The sequence below is a fragment of the Mytilus edulis genome, chromosome 3 (assembly GCF_963676685.1).
Source record: "Mytilus edulis chromosome 3, xbMytEdul2.2, whole genome shotgun sequence".
Lineage (NCBI taxonomy): Eukaryota > Metazoa > Mollusca > Bivalvia > Mytilida > Mytilidae > Mytilus > Mytilus edulis.
Window position 1 is genome coordinate 48,829,956 of NC_092346.1, and position 21,979 is coordinate 48,851,934.

Below are 21,979 nucleotides of genomic sequence, written 5' to 3' on the forward strand. Positions count from 1 at the left end.
TGTAATAATAATGTATTCTCCTCGTGTCTACTGTAAAACAAAGTTTGTAACACAATATTTTCTTTTAAAGTTTTTATTACTATTGTAAAATATCAAGAAGGAAAACTTTGAACAATGAAGTTTATTAAAATCACCTTAACAGTTTCGTTAAAAAGAAGGAGGAAAACGGTATTAATTTGTCAATACCAAAGAGGAAATATAGAATTATTGTCGTTTTAAAAAAAAAGTGTGGTGCGATTCCTAAGGAGACAACTCACAACCGCAGACCAAATGACGTTGAAGTTAACAAATACTAGTACAGGTCACCGTGTGGTCTTCAACAATGAGTAAAACCCAACCCAAATAGAATGCAGGCCCCGATATGTAAAACAAGTTCAAAGAAGAAATTTAACGGCCTGATTTATATTAGAGTATTTGTTGATTATTAATCAATAATGAGACCGACTTATGATAAAACGATCTCTGTGATCTCGTAGATTTAATCTCTGGTCGGATTTTAAACTAGTCTTTGCTGCTTCTACGTCCAGCATAAGTCTATACGAGAAAAATAACTGACCAGTATAAAAACTCATCATAGATACCAGGATTAAATTTTATATTAACCCCAGACGCGCGTTTCGTCTACAAAAAACTCTTCAGTAACGCTCGAATATCAAAAAGTTAAAAAGGCCAAATAAAGTAGACATGAAGGGAATAGGTGTCCGGTTAGAATGATATGTCTGGCACGCTGATATCCTGATCTGGCTTATCTGTTTTGAACAAAGTGAAAGGGTCTATTGCACTTACATTTCACTCGGATAAAATCGGAAAGTAACGATCAACACCATCTGAAAATTGAATATAAGAGAGTGAATACAATCTTTTTGAAATATTTTTGAAACAATTTGAAGCCGGATTTGTTTTGTCTCTCTCGATCTAGTATGATTTTTGTTCACCGGTATACTACTAACTGTTGCCTTTATTTACATTAATCAACCAAATCTGTTATCTAGTTCAATGCTACATTTTTATTGTCGTTTAAGATGGTTTAAGTACAGTATTTTAACTTTTACATATGTTTGTGGTATATTTAACTAAAATTAGTTAAGTTCTATCCGAAAGAAAAAGACAGCACAAAGCTTTCCTTACTATAGAATTTTCATTTTTGCTAAAATGTTCTTCTTGTACGTTTATGGTTAGATATTCAATCTGATATTTAAGCTTTCGTTAGGTATTTAATATTTCGAGTATATACATAAAAAGTAAAGTAAACAGAACTCTCAGGAAAAATCAAAAAGGAAAGTTCCTAACCAAATGACAATATCAAAAGCTCAAACACACCAAACGAATTGATAACAACTGTCATATTCCTGACTTGGTACAGGCATCTTTTTATGTGGAAAATGTTGGATTAAACCTTATTTTCTAGCTAGCTAAACCTCTTACTTGTATAATAGTCGCATCATATTTCATTATACTGACAACGATGTGTGAACAAAACAAACATAATAGGTAAAAATGTCAATATTGTGTTATTATCTTAATCAATATAAAAACAAACAAATAGGTAACCAAGAAGCACAAAAAGGCATTTAGACAAAGCACATTAGAAAAATTAAAGACAAGAACACAAAGTTGTAACCACGATAGCACAATAACACAATACACGTATTTTACTTTGTTTATATTACATAACATAGTTTAAAACAACTTACTTTTTATATTATATTGTTTCAACTGCTTATACTGCCACAATAATAGTGTGCAAGTTGAGATAGCGAAAATTATTATTTAAACTTGGTACATTTCCTTATCAATGATCCTTTATTCTTTTGTAAACAAAACTTCCTTATAAAAAAATTCAGGTTTGAATTCATAGAAAAATTACTATTCACAGTAGCCATTAATGCATACCATGTTCAGTTTTGATACATAGTAGTTTGTCTCAATGAAGTCGAAAAGAAAAGAGCTAAATGAGTACACATGTACTAAGTACCTATGTTACGTTCTTGTCAACAATTAAATCTAAGATACTGGCTGATATATACTCTATATCTGCACCTATTGAGGGGCTTTAACAATAAAAAAGTAATCAAAGTAAAAAAAGAGATCGAACAGATGACTCGATATAACATAATATATATGGTACAGATAGAAAATAGTGGGTTAAACCTGGTTTAATAGCTATTTTAACCTCGTACTTTTATGAAAGTTGTTTATAATTTCGTTAAATTGACAGAACTATTTGAGCAACAGAAACAGACAGAATATGTTAGATTGGCAACACATTCTTGGGATACAGCTACCAAAACTATTATAGGATTATCCGACATTTTAAAGGAATTTATTGGTGTATAAACTCGACCAATTCTCTCACAAACAAATAAAAGTTTTATGATATGTTTGTGAGTGACTTGGTCAAGTTTATACACCAATAAATTCCGTTAAAAGGGCGTTTAATCCTTACAATTCTTTAAAATTCGTTACCACTCTATCACACGTAAATTGTATATTTGTGTCATTGATTGGTCTGGCGCATGAATATATTTGTTGGTTAATGCAAAAATATGTATTCCATGACATTTACTGATAAAAAATAAATTGCAAAAGCTCTTATATTCATTCAAATGCTTTTTTTATGATTATTATTTAATTTAACGAACAATGCGAAGTTAAAATAGATTTTGTTAACGTCGAGCCGAATTGTGTTTTATCGCCGCCATCTTGTTTACATTGGTTACGAAAAGTAGTTCGGTCAACGTCGTCTATCGAAAAATAAACAACGTCAAGAACAACTTTCGGAAGTCTTCTTGACCAATCATATCAACGTATTTCCTACTATGCATATCATATAAGAATTATGATAACATACATCACATACATACAATACAGCTGATATAAAAATTTCATCAAACGTAAAAATACATCTAATAAAAATGTTACAGTTAATAGAAAGATTTGACACCGATGCTAACAAAATATTTTGTTAAGTTGATAGCTTATTTTATAAAATCGCCAACAAAACAGTTTTATGGAATATGATAGGACATGCAGTATGAGTATGAGTATACACTTTATCGATGTGATAATGAAGACAATATAAGTACAAGGGTAAACAAAACGTTAACAATATTTTAAAAACTTCTTATGTCCGAATCGCATTTCTGGCCAAACCCGCACCAAGGAACAGATACAATATTTCAAGGTCCAAATTATTGTCACCATCCTTTTAAAGCCAATGAGATCAACACATTATTCGCCTGTCTAAAACCAGGTTCCAGCTGTTCAGCATTAATCAGTATTCTTCATTGTGATTCGTCTTCTTATTTTGTTTATTCAATATTTCACATTTTATTTACTTCAAACCTTTCTAATCTCATTTTATATCAATAACTGGAGACCATGCTGAATTGATATAAGATATGGAGAAAAAAAACACGTTATATAATTGCATGCGTCTTACGCGCATTTTTTTGGATTTTCCTTCATAGCAAAGCTCAAAGCCAAACATTTGCAAACCAAGTATTTTAAGAACCGAAACAATTGAAGAGCTTTTTTAACCAAAAAAGGCCAGCTTTCTCAGAGGGCGTTGAAACATTAGTTTCTTAAAAATATCAAAATTTATTAAATTTGATAAATGTATAAATAAAGACAATAGTAGCATACCGCTGTTCGTAAGTTCCCTGTGTCCCATATAAAAATAAGAAGATGTGATATGAAAATCTGTCTCTACTCTGAAGTCTTTATGATAAGGTTTATGAAAGAAGAACATGTGAGCCAGAGAACCTATGACTATATACCAGAACATTATTTATCAAATTTGACTAAATTATAGATTTTAATGTTGGAATGCAAATTACAGTGTCCCAGCTAGGTGGTTTTCACAGGGCGGTCCGCCAACCCTTCCCCGAGTAAAGCCCTCTGCCCTTTTTAAGACGCCCTTTCCTTTTTCGTAAGTCCATGCCTTTATTGTCGTAATATTTTCATGAAAATACAATTATTCTACATGTCTTCATAGTTATGATAAGTTTATGATCCTCACCTAATTAACATTTACATTAATTAAGCTTCATAATTGACCATAGTAATAATTTTTCTTATTACATTCGGTCAGTCAGTATTTCAATTTTAAAATTTCTCAAAACATGACAATTTGTGTTTTGTTTATCCTAAGTTCGTCTGTTGTTGTGATGTCAAAGATATTTTAAAAAAATGATATTTTAAACTAGTTTTAATCCAGAAGAAAGTAAAAACAATGATTGACTGTATCTTTCATTGAATGTCTATATCCAAATTAAATTAATTAAAGCTGCAATTCATGATAAAATCTACTTAAGTCAAACTAAACCCGAGGGAAACACATCAACTATAAGAGGAAAACAACGAAACAGTTGAAAACCTGTTTGTTACCCGGATTTGTTTTCTCTCAATCGATTTATGAGTTTTGAACCACCTTCCTTCACACGTTTGTTTGAAAAAAACTAGGTACGACATAAATAAAATGAAGTCGCCGACACTTTTAGTTAAGTTTTGATTTTGACGATTGGTCATGATCAAACTACATTTGTTTACTTTAATGGCATTGGTGGTTTATTTTTTAGCGATGTTCTGCGAATTCAAAAAACCACAAGGTTTATAGATTTCTTCCTACTTGCTGGTGTTCTGGTACTGGAGGCGTTGATGCTTTTCTTTTGATTAATCGTCAGACACCGGTCGAAAATGAAGCTTCAGCATCTTGTCGGTGCTAGTATAAGTAATATACGTTCATACTTGTAGATATGAACAAAACAAACAGACATAATACATATAAATGTCAAAAATAGGGTTAAAGCAGTCAACATTGTGGTATATTCTTAAACACTATAAAAAATCAAATATGTAACCAAAAAGATTACCCTGGAGCGAAGCCCAAGGGTGTACTGGGTGCTGACGGGTGTTAAAAAAATCATATCTAAGGATGTGAACGTAGATAACGAATTTATTCCCGGTCTTAGTCAAAATCTGGCAATTATTTGAGAAATTAGACCACCATGTGATTCTTTTTAATATCTTATTGTCATTTTGGAATCTGAAATTTTTTTAACGGAGTGTAGGGTATCTCTTAAATTTCTAATTATAAGACTTTATTGTTAGCATGTTTTAATAAGCTTTTGCAACTAAAGGTAAACGATTTGGAAAATTACGAGCAGAAGGATTATCTATAGTGTTTTATGGTTGACAATGCAAAAAATTAAACCGATTCGTCGAAAGAAAAATAGAAAAAATAATGTCGTGCAGCAAACGTAGAACATAAATGATAATAAAATAAAGGAATCGAACTAAACAAATGTCAATGAATTTTAAGCAAACCTATTGCTTTTGCCTCATCCGACTTTAAAAATCACATTGTCTTATCGTATTCAATGCTGTACATATGAGATCTAACGAATTGAGTACGTCATGACGTACATTATAGTGGCCAAGTATTGGAAAAAAGTAAAATCACGAAAATACTGAACTTAGAGGAAAATCAATTCGGAAGGTCCATAATCACATGTCAAAATCAAGTAACAAAACGCATCAAAAACGAATGGACATGAACTGACATATTCCTGACTTTGTACAGGCATTTTCAAATGTAGAAAATGGTGGATTAAACCTGGTTTTATAGCGCTAACCCTCTCACTTTGGAAGTGATCTACTTTAATTGGAATTACTAAGATTCCTTCCCGTCTTAGTATACTTCAAAGATTTTGATTGATTTAGTCACGTCTTTACAAAACCCATAGCCCCGGGTTGTTGGTAGCGTATCTATTCGAACGTTGCTACCAATTTAACCGGATAACTTCACGTTTTATGCTTTATGTTTTTTCTTGTGAAATATCAATTGCTGTAGATTATCAATAATGTCTGTTTTTTAATGTTTAATTCACTAACGATTTATCTTATTATGTCTATCAATTGTACTAATTTTAGTAAATGCATCACTTGGCTACCACATTGTCAATAAATAGGACTTCTGACCTAGCTATGCAAATGACCCACGTGGACGTAACATGAGCGCCAAATTCGACCCATTCCAGTATCTCTGTTTCTGAATTAAAAAGTAAAATCATAAAAAATACTGAACTTAGATGAAAATCAATTCGGAAAGTCCATAATCACATGGCAAAATCAAATAACAAAACACATCAAAAACTTTAGCAATATTTATAATGGCATGCAACTCTTTTTTCAACTGTTTCTGTTTCAGAGGGATATTTTTTTTTATCAAACTTTAAATTTATATATCAAGACGGTTTGCACAATTTTTAATTACAAAAATAGTAATACTTAAGGATTGCATTATGAAAATTTTATTAGTCTTACTAATTCCTTCATTTTAATAGCACATTTCATTGGGTGTTGATTCAATCAACAGCTAATAGAACAATAGTATCAGTTTCAACGTCTGTTGAATATAATTGTTTACTCTGCCCTCAACGTTCTCATGGAAATTTCCAAAGTAAAAATAGTTCACACGTAATCTCTCGGTAACTCATGGAAAATTGCCAATGTAAAAATAGTTCACATTTCTCGGTAATGTATACTTAAACGTATACGGAACGTCTAAGGGTCTCATCGGTTGAGAATTAAGAAGAGGTAAGTCAACACTAAAAGGTTATTTTTTATATATTTTTTTTGTGAATTAGTATTCTGACTACTTATTGGTAAAATCGTACCTAAAGGACTTACTAGTATATAGACCTGTATATATATCCATCAGTCAGTAATTTACCTTTACAAGTATGTTGGTTATACATACTTTGTTACAAAGGAACTTGGTGTCGGATGAGAGGTTAAAACAGTAACATATACGGACACTGACTTTTAAATTATTACCTTAGACCCGTGCTTCCGTATTCAAGATATCATTCTTTGGCATCGGTTTGCATTATATATAACTTTTTAACTTTTAAGCATTATGTATTTTGTTTGTTTTATAGCGAAAGAGAGAACACAATTTCTTTGAAACGCATACAGTAACAATAAATGTAGGGCCAATTAAACGTATACCCGAAAATATATATAACATAATATTTATAATTCGAATGTCATTTGGTATATCGAGATATATAATCGTGAAGAATCAGTTATGGTGTTCAATTATATCGATCGAATCCCAAGAGATCTGGTATTGCATCATGAATGCAAATAAATTCTATTATACTTCAAAATGTACGAGAAAACTCATAGCATAATTAAAAGATTGTTTGGAAATGAAAACAAGAAATATATCTGTCAAAATTATTAACAGTTCTCATAGTACTGTGCCCTAATGTAAAGGAGAAAAAAAAGTTCATTTTTTTTAAATTACTAATTGCGACAAATTTTTTAACATTTAGATATATTGAAATCCTTGAAAAGAGTCAAACTATTGTTGAACAACAAAGATTTTGTTGATCTTTCATTATGCAACGCATTCATTTGATCGTTATATGAATGAATGATCAGTCTTACATTTATAATAAGAACATTAAGGTTTTTTTTATCAATTAATATCCTTCCAAGTGATACTTGAGATGATACATAGATCTGTATTCTATTAAACCAAAGTACAATAATAGTCAAGATACATTCACAATTAAATTAACATTTGATACATTAATGTACATGTATATTTATTTTTTTAACTTTTTGTCATCAAGTATAAGCATACAATATATGCACAAAAAAAAGTAATAATTTTTCCCTAGAATTTTTGTTCTATTTAACAAATTGCAATGTACACTGGTATAGAAACATAAACACATACATTCAAATGAAATAGTATAAACTATAAACACAAATGCAAGGTAGAAGAAGTGATTATTCCTTAGAAACTATGCATTTACAAATTATCCTAAGTTGTTTAGTTCCGACATATATTTTTTTTCATGAGATCTTTTAAATATTTTGTATGTTTACCAAACGATGTAGTTTGTAATAAAATAATTAAGTAGAATGTTTTTAAATAAAAGATAATGTCAGAACTATTTAACGTAGATGAATGTTTTTATTTTTATTTTTTTATTTTATTTTTTGGTTTATCATTGATTGTTGATCGAAAACTTGATTTGCTAACTAACTTTTTTTTTGTGCCAAAGTTTACGATTCAACACATAATCATCAATCTCGTGAAAAAAAATCAATAGATAAGTTTCTTTTTCGTAACTTGTCATTTGAAATGAATGGAGTCCCATTTCAACAATTTTTGTCATAGTATATAGTTCCAAAATACGAGTGCACCCTAAACCCTGATTAGTTCTTTAATTACCTTTTTTCATCGACACAATAGGCAGAAATAATATTTTATGTATTTTCTGTTATAGTTAATATAGTTAATATAGTACCGTTCGCTCAAGTATAGTGTTCAATTTTGCAAATATAAGTTACAAAATAACAAGGTATAGTTTTATTAGTTGCTCATTGACAAAAGAGTTATAATAAAGCAAAGCAAAAATAATTTAGTCAACATTTATGTTTCTCTTATTCCTTTTGTCTCATATTTTTTAATATACACAGGTAGCTCGTCCGCTATGTCACTTGTATAGATGGTTCGACTATGGATTGTGCTTAAGGTTAAATGCACCAACAACTATACCGACAATACTCAGAACAACACAAAATAAACTGATTACGTGTGCCACATGCATTAAAATGCGACATTGGTCCTATAACATATGACTTCACATGCTTATGTTATATTGATCTTTGTTTTGCTGATATTTTCATTTTGATTTATTCTTTTGCTTGAATGCGTCTTAAAGTAAAACAGCAAAAAGCTAAAAGCAAATAGCAAAGGGAAAACAGGGGGAAAAAGTTGTTTTATTTGTTAATATTTATTTGTCAAGTTTTGAAAACGTGTAATTTAAAACAACGGTATCGAAATCAGAATCATCCTACTTACTTAAAACCTCCGTAGTGAGAAACATATGTTCCAGTTATTGAAGATACATACAATCTCAGTTGTCATTTTGTCTATAGAGTTGAACGAAGTGTTTATTTACCAAATTGACCTTTCCGTTCATGTATTTTTATTTATTTAAGACTATTTTTTTTAAAACGTGTTGTGAAGTATTTTAAATTGGAATCAAAATAATATGTTTTCCTATAGCAGTTTACAGTAAAACATTTCCCTCTTTTTTTCCTTCTTTTTCTTTCTCTCTTTTCTTCTTGAAATTGTTAATATTCTTCTTCAGTACTGTGTGTATTGTCTATAATCTATAAGACTGTGTAATAACATTGTGTAATAACATTAAGTTAATTATTTGGGGTATAAATATTTATCAGCATTGATTTATTCTATATTCTTTCAATGTTTATTGTCATCTTTTCCTTCATCACGGTTTTACAGAAGGTCTATAGTTGGATTTCATTGCAACATTTATAAATATAAAGACGGATTTGAGAATTGTTAATTACAAAAATAAATACATTATGAAATTCTGTATTATAATTACTTCCTTCATTCCAATAGCATATTTCATTGAGGTATTGATTCCATCAAAATCTCATTGTAAAATGATTGTATCAGTTTAAATGTCTACACAATTTAATTTTCAACTTCCTCATTTTTGTCATGTAAAATTACCAAAGTAAAAATAGTGCATATGTCATTTCTTGGTAATATACGTATTCGAAATGTTTTTTCGTCTCATATGTTAGGAATTAGATAAGGTAAGTCGACTAATTTTCGTTTATTTTTTCATGAATCAGTTTCCTTACTAATTATTGTCCAATTCGTACATTAAGGACCTATATAAACTTTAATATATTCCCTTAGGTCAGTAATGTGGCTTTATATGTATGATTGATTAGACAAAATTTGTTACAAGGGGACTCTGTTTCGACGGAGTTGCCGGCAGTAAAATATATGGACACTGACTGAAAATATTTTCCGTAGACCTGTGCTTCCGTATCAAGATATCAGTTCTTTGGATTTGTTTGCTTTTTATATTCATTTTTAAAAACAATTTTTTTTTATAACGATAGAAATAACACAATTTCAATGACCCGAATAGCCGTGGTGTAGTGGTTTCAGGGATTTAATTTTATGTTCTCCCTTGACACCATTTTAGAGTTTGGTTTTGAGAAATGATGATAGTCCGTCGAAATTGGACGATAAACGTATGTGACCCTTGTTAAGAGAGAGAGAGCAATATCTCTTGCAAGTTAAAGACACCCTTGTAGATTTGACAAAAGAGCAGGCTAATGTCGTTAAAAGACAGCACTCACAACCACAAAGTGGAGAGGGATTAATATAAGTTGTAATAAGTTGTTTTCCAATTCATTATAACAAAATATGTTTAAATTAAATTAATGACCCAAAAAGAATAACAATAATTCTCATCACTTTGTGTCTGTCGTTAGTCGTCGGCTATTAATCTTTACAAAAATCTTCTCTGACACATCTGGGTCAAATACAATCTAACAAGACTACAATCATCATTGAGGTATCTTGTTTTAAAATGTGTAGGCATGGCTAAACATGTCAATCTCAAATTGTATTGATTTTGAATGAAAGGCTATTATTTTTTACTTATTTAGAATAACACATTCATTTAAAAATAACCTCAGACTGAAGCAAATCTAAAAACTCTCTTAGCAAAAATGTAAAGAACGCATCTTTTAAAGTGGTTAGCAAATATCATTGAAAACCCATACTTATTCAAAATAGAATATAACGATATCACTTTGCGATAATTAAGACCAAAACCTCAAAGAAAAACCTTCATTCGTTCCGTTTCTGGACGTAATGACGCAGACATCTGAGAAGGCGGCAGTAATAAAAATAAAAGAATGTGGTACCATTGCCAAAGAGACAACTCGTAACATATTGTAACATATTTTTTTTTCCTTATCATATTTTTTATACAGTAACCTCTTTATATAAATTGGAGGTGGCAGCCTAAATGGGTTGTTGGATGATTTCAATAATAATACACATAAATGAAATTTGCATGTTCATGAAACTTATCTTATCTCAAATTAATACTAGAATGATTATTTTTGTGTGTTCACTGTTTCATTTTTCTTTTTTTTGTAGAGATATGCTAAACAAATGAAATTGGTGAATTTTCTTCAAATTTGATGACTTCTTATTATAATTTGATCATTTCGGAATCTTACTGAACAAATATCAATGTCAATGTAAAGGCAGTATTATAAGGAACAGTACATAAGTAGAGTTGTATTCTTTCTCTTTTTTTTTTTGTCATTTTTGGCGAGGATTCAAACTTTTCTTATAATGCATGGTTTAACACATAATATTATGTAACTAATATCTTTTATATTCTCTATTATATATGTTCATGTAAATTCTTAAAGCTGAATTGATTTTGAATAAAAGGCTATTATTTTTTTTAAATAACATATTCAATAGAGACAATCAACTAAAATGAGTCATCGCTAAAACTATCTGTTTCAGTTTGAAAAAAAAACAAAAACAGTTTACGTGTCGCTCTTGATAAATCAGTACTTTATTCGTTAAAAAATTAAGATTAAACGTTCAAAATTAAATTGAGGTAAGTGTTTTTGATATATAATGGAAATGATTTTATATATAAGGTCCGTCTTTCTTTATTCATGATCATCTGGTTTGTTTGCGTAATGTTTACTATTTTTTTAAATGTATTAAGTGTGTTTTTTTATAACAATACAGAGAAGATACAATTTCATTTTTACACACGCACCTATAATATAATGAAACTTTATGTGACTGTCATGCAAGTGAAAGGTGTAGCTAGCTACAAAATTCAGGTGTAATCCACCATTTTCAGTAGATATCCATTCGTTTGTAGTGTTTGAGCATTTGATTTTGCCATTTGCTTAGGAATTTTCCTTAGAGTTTGGTATTTTTGTTAATAACTTGCTACAATATTTTTCCATGTTAAATATTAAAATACCCTAACATATATATCATTATTTATTTAATGTGATTGATTTTTTTTTATTATTGTTAAGTTTTTCATTACAACAAAATGAAAGCAATAAATAATCATTGTCTACCATGTTTTTTTTTTCGATGCTGTTCAAACAAATTTTCATCATTTTTCAAAGACTTTTTAGAACCTTTGAAAAATATAATTTAAGCTTATTAAGAATGACCTGATAATCAAATTTTCAAGCGCTTTTAAAATCGGTTTCGTCCTGCTTCGGTCATATCTTTGTAGTAAGAAAATGTGACTCCTATTATTTTAGATAAATCCATTCGTCGGATTCAGTTAGCCTGTAGTTTTGAACGAGTTTAAAATCTATATTACTCAAATAGACCTTCAATTGTGTGTAATGTAATTCCTTTTCCATTTTCGACATCGATTTTTGACTGTCCCTCTGGTATCTTTCGTCCCTCTTTCATAACCGAGATCTAAAGCCTATAGTTATTTTAAAATAACCTCAGACTGAAGCAAATCTAAAATCTCTCTTAGCAAAAATGTAAAGAACGCATCTTTTAAGGTGGTTATCAAATATCATTGAAAACCCATAAATTCAAAATAGAATATAACGATATCACTTTGCGATAATTAAGACCAAAACCTCAAAGAAAAACCTTCATTCGTTCCGTTTCTGGACGTAATGACGCAGACATCCGAGAAGGCGGCAGTAATAAAAATAAAAGAATGTGGTACCATTGCCAAAGAGACAACTCTCCATCAGAGACCTAATGACATAGAACTTTATGATTAAAATCCACTGATTGAATGACCTTAACCGCAAAGTAAGCGTATAAAAAGCCCCATAATGACAATAGTTTTAAAATTAGTACAAAAATTCAATCGAGAAAACTGACGGCAATTTTTATTTAACAATGAACGGATTATCCAAGATAAGAGCTTATCCTTTGCGTAACCGGACTTGAGATCATATGTATATCCTCAAAGATTATAACTACATTTATTGCACTACGGTTTTAGATTGGCTAAAATTGCGTTCCAATATAAATATATTTGGTCAGTTATTTTACAGAATCAATTGAATTCTTGTTATTGATTTACTTGAAGTAGTCTTAGGCCGTATTCACACCAAACTCCATGTACAGTAAATTTGTTTACAATTAGTTTAATGTACTGGACATTGGTTTCACTTTAAATTTGTTCACATCTATACACCTTGTTTAATTACCTGTACATAAGATTTGTTCACACTTGTAAACTCTATGTCATTTTTAAAATGTTCATTACGTAGAACCGAATGCAAAGTTTTCGGACAACTTTTGTAGCAGTAAGGGAACGACCAGTTGACTTCAAATCCGGGGGGAGGGGGGATGGTAATATTCCCAACCCCAATTGTATAAAAAAATATTCTGAATCAAGAGTTTCCCCATACATTATAGTGTTAAAAGTTGAAAAAAGTTACCATCATCGAAAAAAAGGAAATAAAACGTTTGCGCGAAAAAAATTCTGCCTCAGATAAATAAACAAAATACCCCCCTCCACCCTTTGGAAATTAAGTGGTTGCTTCTTTATGAAAGCCATATTGATGATTTGCAGTAGTTTAAAGATACTAAAGATGTCTCGATAAGCATTATAAAACGTAGGCTGCAGCAGCGTGCTTACAGACGACTGAGAAGTAGGATTGATATATTAGGGATCACAATATTTCTATCTTTTCTGTTTGTTTCAAATGGCATTTCTCCTCCAAGGAGTATTTGGCAAAGGGAGGGGGTAATTTTTTTCTAAAAAATTTAAAGTGTAATTTAACGGAACAGAGATACTAGACAAACAAAACATTTACCTTACACTTTTTAAGTAATGCATTAATGAGTGAATCGTTGTTTGGGTAAAGACCAGTGGCAAATATTTCTGTGTATAAGTCAAGTCGATTCGGAAAGACCTTAATTTGAAATTTTAAATGAATTATGTGTTTGGAAATGATGCTGCTTTAATTCTTGATAAGGGGTTAATAAAGCTACATTAAGGTTTTTTTCGAAAAAAAACCAAATAAATATAAAATTATCAAGTTTAGACAAATATTTCTGTAAAAAACTTTATTAATAATTGTTATAAATATCAATGTTATTCAAAAATCGTTTCTTCCTTAATATATACACGGTGAAACTTATGTTTTAAATGCCTAGTTTTGTGTACACTTAATCTACACAAGGCCTACATCGTGTATCGACTGCATGTAGACAAAACTTGATTTACACTACATGTAAACATTGAGTGTTATCAATGGGAACGTAATTTTGTTTAGTTTACGTGTGAGTTACACTTACACAGCACCGAGTTTAGGTCAATGTGAACACGGCCTTATACTGCTTAATATTTTAACATTATTTGTTTTAACGTTAATGAGAAACACTTTGTCACTCTTTCTGTCAATTCGAAGAAAAAGTAATAAGAATAATTATTCATAATATATTTGATTCGTTTTCTTTTTAGTTGTCTTTTTCAAACGATAGAGAAGAAGGAGTTATAATCAGTCATCTGTCAGGTATCCTAATTCACAATTTTTTCTGGAACAAATGAATCCAAACGTAAGCAGACTTTTGATTTACTTATAAAGGTCGAATACCTTATTACAGTAAAAAAAATAAACAAACAGAAAAATCTACATATAAATCAATATGACAAGCGAGTTTTTCATTTTTCATTTTAAGCTTAATATTTTTCGCATTTGCACAGAAATGTATTCCAGATTTCTTTTTGGAACAACACCATGAAAACGGAGTACGACTTACTTTAATTTTTTAATGTAATAACATTGCAAAGGAACTAACAATTTCCAGAAATTTTATATATCTGTTTGCCGTATAGTATGAATATTTAAACAGTTGAAAGGATATTCGTATCACCTCCATGTCAATTCTTTTATTCTCTACATATATATTTGAATTAGAAATAAAGATTGATTTATATGTATTAAACTATTAATTTCTCAGAATTTCCGAGATGTATGAACAAATGGAAATTTATCTTGGCATTGAAAACAATTAAAAATGTGTATGACTGTTATTAAAATATCAAAACAACAGCTTTTAAATAGTCCATCTGCCTTAAAAATAAATCACTACATGTAAGTATAAATTTCGTCCGTTTGAAGGGTTTTTATTTGTTATTTCAAAAAGCAATTTCAGTACTTTACATTTGAAAAGAAATCGGTTTCAGTTTTAGTTTTTCAGGAAACGTTTTGATCAATATCATAAACACGACAAAAAGATAATTATTTATTCAAATTTACATCTAATAACCACACAACGGAGCATACAGTTGTACGCAATTTTGTATATTTGATCATCGTAAAATATGATATAGACATGCATGACAACATGTAAAAGAAATTCGTACTACTTTCAAATCCCTTTTTTTTTCTCTCCTCGGCAAATATATTTGATTATAAATTGTAGACTGATTTGTATGTATTCAGCTGTTAATGTCTCAATATTTTTTATAACACATTGGAAAATGTTTCACTTTATTCAAATATAAGGAAATAAATTAGTATGGCGTTCATTATCACTGAACTAGTATATATTTGTTTATGGGCCAGCTGAAGGACGTCTCCGGGTGCGGGAATTTTTCGCTACATTGAAGACCTGTTGGTGACCTTCTGCTGTTGTTTTTTTCTATGGTCGGGTTGTTGTCTCTTTGGCACATCATAAGGAAAATGTTACTTAAAAATTTCGTCTGTTCGAATGGTTCCAATTTATATATTCACTTTCTTCTGGTATTATCACACTTTGAAAAAGAACCACATGGCATGGATGTATATTTACCAATATATGCTATGAGCTGGTGATGAGCTTTATAACTGAAATCATATAAGAATTAGCAAAAATATTTCAAATTTATTCTGTGATGGCAATTTTTGGAGAACTTGAATATGAAGAGCATAAATTTGCCACAGATTTGTATATCCGATTTACTCAGAAGTTTAAATAAATGTGCATCAATAACCTTCGGTAGCTCTTCATACAAATCCTGCTTCATCTGTACAAATTTAGTTTCAGAATAATTTTATTTTTGTTGGAGGCATGTTCATTAGACCAATTTGGCAGTATCATGGATATCTGGATCCCACGGTAAGCAAGATATTAATAATTTATCAAAGAGGACGAAGTACTCCTTACTGTAGAAAAATCAAAATACAAATCAATGTAACAAGTGTATTCAAAATCTATCAATTTAAGTTTTTATAATTTTGCATCTGTGAAAATTTCCGACCTGGTTATCTTTTTTTCTAAAATTCATTGTACAACACAAAAGAGATGAATACGATTTATTACAATTTTCAATTAGACTCCACCACAACGGATTATACTGTGTCCCGCAATTTTGTATATCTTTTTGCCGAAAAGTATGAATATTAAAACAATTGATAGAAATTTCGTATCACCTCCTTGTTAATTTTTTCATCCTCTACATATATATTTGAATTAGAAATAAAGATTGATTTGTATGTATTAAACTATTAATTTCTTAGAATTTCCGATATGTATGAACAAATAGGAATTTGTCTTGGGATTGACAACATTTACAAATATGTATGACTGTTATTAAAAAATATCAAAACAACAACTTTTAAATAGTCCATCTGCCTTAAAAAAAAATCACGACATGTAGGTATATATTTCGTCCGTTTGAAGGGTTTTAATTTGTTATTTCAAAAAGCAGTTTTCAGTACTTCACATTTGGGCAGAAATCAGTTTCAGTTTTCGTATTTCTGGAAACGTTTTGATCAATATCATAAACACGCTAAAAAGATAATTATTTATTTCAATTTACATCTAATAACCACACAAAGGAGCATACAGTTGTACGCAATTTTGTATATTTGATCATCGTAAAATATGATATAGACATGCATGACAACATGTAAAAGAAATTCGTACTACTTTCAAATCCCTTTTTTTTTCTCTCCTCGGCAAATATATTTGATTATGAATTGTAGACTGATTTGTATGTATTCAGCTGTTAATGTCTCAATGTTTTTTATAACACATTAAGAAATGTTTCACTTTATTCAAATATAAAAAATAGCTTTTAAGTAGATCATCCCTCTCAAAGGAAAATGTTACTTACAAAAATTGTCTGTTTGAATGGTTCTAACTTGTATATTCCCTTTCTTCCGGTATGGTCACACTTTGAAAAAGAACCACATGCCATAGATATATATTAACCAATATATGATATGAGATTTGTAACTGAACATGCAGAAGCATAAAAGAAATAGCAAAATTATTTCAAATTTGTTCTTTGATGGCATTTTGTTTTTGGAGAACTTGTAACTGAAAAGCATAAATTTGCCTCAGATTTGTATATCAGATTTACACAGAAGGTAAAATAAATGTGTACCAGGCTTATAATTTGATACGTCAGACGTGGGTTTCGGCTACATAAGACCCATCAGTGACGCTCATATCAAAATAGTTACAAAGCCAAAAAAGTACAAAGTTGAAAAAACAAGTGAACTTCTGTTACCTCTTCAGTCAAATCATGCTTTATCTTTACAAATTTTGTTTCAGAATTATCATGATTTTGGCGTTAGCATACCAACTGGAAAAATGGGACTATATCAGGAATCACTGGCTCCCACGGTAAGCAAGTTATAAATGATTTATCACAGAGGCCGAGGTGCTCCTTACAGTTGAAAAAATTAAGATCCAATTCAATATATTCAAAATTTATGATTTCAAGTTTTTGTTATTATTGCATTTCTGAAAAAGATCAACACAAAAAAGAGAGATTCCAACTATTAATCAGGCTCCATCACAAAGGAGGATAATGCTGCCAAAATTAAAATCTTAGAACTTACCTTGTATTGTATTGGATACCTAAGATTAAAAGGTGTTATAATTGGTTCAAGTTTTATACTTTCAAACTTGTGTAATAGTGCCAAAGAACAAATTATTTGATTAAAATAATAATATCATATTAATAACGGAAATGGATTTTTTTTACAAATAGAATGGACACTATTTATTCCAGCTAAAAGTATCCTCTTTTTTCATTATTAACGCAAGAACTATATGACAATACTGTCCTTAACTGTTAATCATGTATGCAAAACTGGAACAACACTGAGATGTGCAGGACTGAACTGTAACCTTATACCCTGTCGGTTGTTTATTTGATTGCAATTCAAAATTTCCCTGCAGCTTCTTTTTCAATTTAGGACAGGGCATGATACTTCAGAATATTACGCAAAGGAAATAATACTTTTAACTGTTTCTTTTTCTTCCTTCGAATATGCTAAAACCTAAAACAAAACTGAAAACCAAGGCTGTTTACATACAAAGATATGGTGCCTGGAGTTGAAATCTCAGTCCCATTATATTGTAAGTTTACAAACAGGAAATTTTGAAAACAAATTTAGTACAAAGCCACCGACTACTTCGTTGATGACGTATTCGGGGACAGTACATTGAAGCTTAAGTCCTATGCAATAACATAATGCCTAGGCAGTACGTTCATTGCCTAAATGATGTTAGGTATTAATCTTAAATCCCGAATCAGTGGCAGATCAAGAACTTTTTTAAGGAGGGGGCGCTGACTAACATAAAGTGGGAAGTACCTAAAATATAAATGCGAGTAAATAAAAGAAATATTTTCATTTAAATAAAAAATACATTTGTTACATAATAGCAGTATGAGAACAGGGGCCTGTTTATTGAAACTGTCCTAAGATCGGTCCTATGAGAAATTATTAGAACAGAAATTATGATAAAGTTAGGACTGATTAACGGCATTTCTCAGCATGCACATCCAACTATCGTATGATTATCTAAGCTAGGGTGTTATAACCACTGTCTTAAGTATTGCCGTAAAAGAAAATAGCAAATGTAAAAAATATAGTATTGTATCAAATTTAACCAATAACTATAGTTTTAAAAATGATTAATATTATTAGTTTTGGATTAAAGGTTATAAATGATTTTGATATCTTAATTGTTTATTTAATCTCTATGAAACAAAACATAATTAAAAATAAATATATAACTTCTTTTTATAAAAATTCGTACTACTTTCAAATCACTTTTTATCCTCAATTTCGCAAGATTTTTTTGCGGCAATCCCCAACGCAGAGTTACCGATCCTTGCGATGACCGATAACTCTCCATGGAAGATTGATATTGCGGGAAAATAAGTATAACTGACTACTCCGTTCTGTTAGATCACTTAGTCACTTGCACTGCACCATTATAATAGTGGAATGGAATAATATTCAAATGAACGAAAACTATATATACATGTAACTGCTATATTGATAATATATAACAATAAAATTGAGAATGGATATGGGAAATGTATCAAAGAGACCTAAGTCTACCAATAGATCTTCAACGCAGAGGGAAACTCCCACACACAAATTTTTTTCTGAGACAAGTACTTTTGACATCCACAAGAACTTGAGGTCATCCGATGTTATGTACTTCAGTACTTTGGGTTTCTTTTATATAAAAAAAAACTTTCAATAAGGGTTCTACAGTAATCCCAATGCAAGTCCCTAATAACATACGTACCGACCGAGTATAAAGTACATGACAAGACACATAATTAACAGCGCCTGGTGATGTTTCATAGCCTGCCTCTGATAAACGTCCTTTTTGGACCGAAATCAGTCAGGCTTTGAAACATCACCAGGCGCTGATAATTATGTGTATTGGTATATACTATGTTTTTATGCTTACAAATTTTTATCCGCAGATACACATAATCAAGATGGCTTATACTAACGAAAGCTCGATTTGGAGCTTATGTTTTTTTTTAAACCTCTTTCGTCATTAAACCCTTCCTATATTGCCTACCGACTGTGTTTTCGATATATATGTTGAAAGTCTTTATAGGTGAAGTCTTTATATAAAGACAACAGTAGTAAACTGCTGTTCAATAGTCATAAATTGATAAAGCGAAAGCAAATTCAGATAAAAAAAAACGAATGGAAACGCATAACCTATATGAAGAAAAGAAATCAACGGAATAACAGAAACACTGAACTGCTACATAAACCACCACCAACATGCATAGAAACGGACTACTTGATAAAAAGTTATATATTCCTGTTTTGGTACTGGACATTAAACCTACGGTGGGTTGAACCTGGTTTATGACTAGCCAAACCTCCCAATACCGCTAAAATGACAGCATTCTGTTACAGGCGTACATTATATTAGTAATCAATAACACATAATTTTAAAACCATTATCATGACTTCAATGGCATATGACCAATTCAGGCAAACGCGTTCACCTAAAAGTGATTTCTATAACTCAAATATGATTGACGTAACGTGTTCAAACTAACTATTATAGCAAGACTTTACCTCAACTGATAGAGACAGTAATGTATTGATTTATTAAGTCTTTACGGGATTGAAACTCATTTCTGGATATTTATTATATTAATATTAGAGACTAAATAAACAAATTACTATGTTATTATATTTCAGCCACCTCCGTCTTATCCCCGTCAAGAAACTGTATGGAACTAGATGTAAATGGCATAATGAAACCGACGCTAATTCAATTGACACCCTATTAAGGAGTGATGTAACGTTTATATTTTTCCCAATCGACTTTTCTGGCGCTATTTCTGTGAATGTCTGCTGAAGGAAATAATACACTGAAAAATCTTAATTGAATTTCATGTCTAATAGCAGCCTGTCTATGATTCAGTTAATCAGAACGGCATAAGCAGGCATTTATAAAAACATCAAAAAGATTAATTCTATGCTCATTCGTCCTTTAGATTTTTAATCGAGAGGTATATGTATGCTTTTGTTTTTTATGTTCATTTATATGTTTCGCACTTAAGTGTGACGTTCGTATTCATTGAACATGTGCACATGTGTGTCTCGGGACCAGTTTAACCCCTACTCCGGTACGAAATTTATTCGCTCTGTTAGATACCTATTTGTAGCTATTGGCTGTGTTCTTCTCCTTTGTCTGGTTGTTGTCTCTTTGACACATTCCATATATGCATTCTTCATTTCATTTTTACGTGGATATTCAAAATCATAAGTCGAAAACAAACTGGCATTTCAAAAATGGCAAAAAGATCAAAAACAGTATTTATATTATCCATAACATAGCTGAAGACTGCGTTTCGCGAAACCCCTAAAAAATCTGTTCTGATCGCAAAAGCTCTTAAAGATTAAACGGGAGCTGCTCCATATATAAGAGTATGGAGATGTTGTTTGAGGCAAGTGCTCTTGAAAATGTTAACCGACCGGGCGAGGCTGTATAGCCAGTCAAGGTAGTTAAACACTTCCAGTTATTATTGAAAATATTCAATTAGAAGCAGCTAGAATTTTTACTAGACTAAAGCTTTAAGTTGAATTAGGATAAGACACTTTTTAAACTTTACGGAAAAAACATCAGCTTATACTTTTTTTTTAGTATTAAATCGGATTACACCTGCATACTTATACAATTTTTTTATATGAGTCAGTCAAGCCATATTTTCCCAGAATATTTTTTTAGAAGTAGATTGATGATATATTTAAACCTTTCAAGTATTGGATAAAGAAAATCAGAGAAATCTCATATTTTTAATAAATTCTTATCAGTAGACATTTTTTGTGACAACTATAATAACCTTATTGAAGATAACCTTCTTTACCGTTTTACGGATTTCCCCTAAGTACAACACAATTTAAAACAGATCTTACTTAAACATGTTAATTCCATTCACTCAATTCTTGATAATGTTGACCAGTTTTGGTTTTATTAATGATTGTTTTATTGAGTGTTTATTTTTGTTTTTATTTTATTTTTGTTTTTTGTATTTCTTTCCTGATTTCCTTCAACATTAATCTATTCCACTAAGTAAGCTTAGTGTCTCTTCCAACCCTTGTATATATGCTTTTGGTTGTTTATAAAGGATATTCACATGTGTCGAGGTACTTGAATAAATAGTCATTAATTTCCTGTTTTCTTTAATATACGATGTACCAAATGTTAGATTAGTTTTATTGATAAGCGCGAAATTTCTTGATATTACTTAGCGGAAGATTTTATACACACAGAAGAAGAAGTATATACTTTACAATAAAATTA

General features: G+C 30.4%; 1 long non-coding RNA gene across 2 annotated transcripts; it reads left to right on the plus strand.

Moving 5' to 3' along the window:
• The first annotated feature begins 6,537 nt into the window (after positions 1-6,537).
• LOC139514324 (uncharacterized) lies at positions 6,538-21,979 on the plus strand. Of its 2 annotated transcripts, none has more exons than XR_011662597.1 (5): positions 6,538-6,600; positions 14,364-14,458; positions 15,926-16,003; positions 17,447-17,518; positions 20,371-21,979. It is a non-coding gene; the product is annotated as an uncharacterized lncRNA (long non-coding RNA). The 2 variants fall into 2 exon arrangements; XR_011662596.1 differs by lacking the exon at positions 6,538-6,600 and adding an exon at positions 11,400-11,504.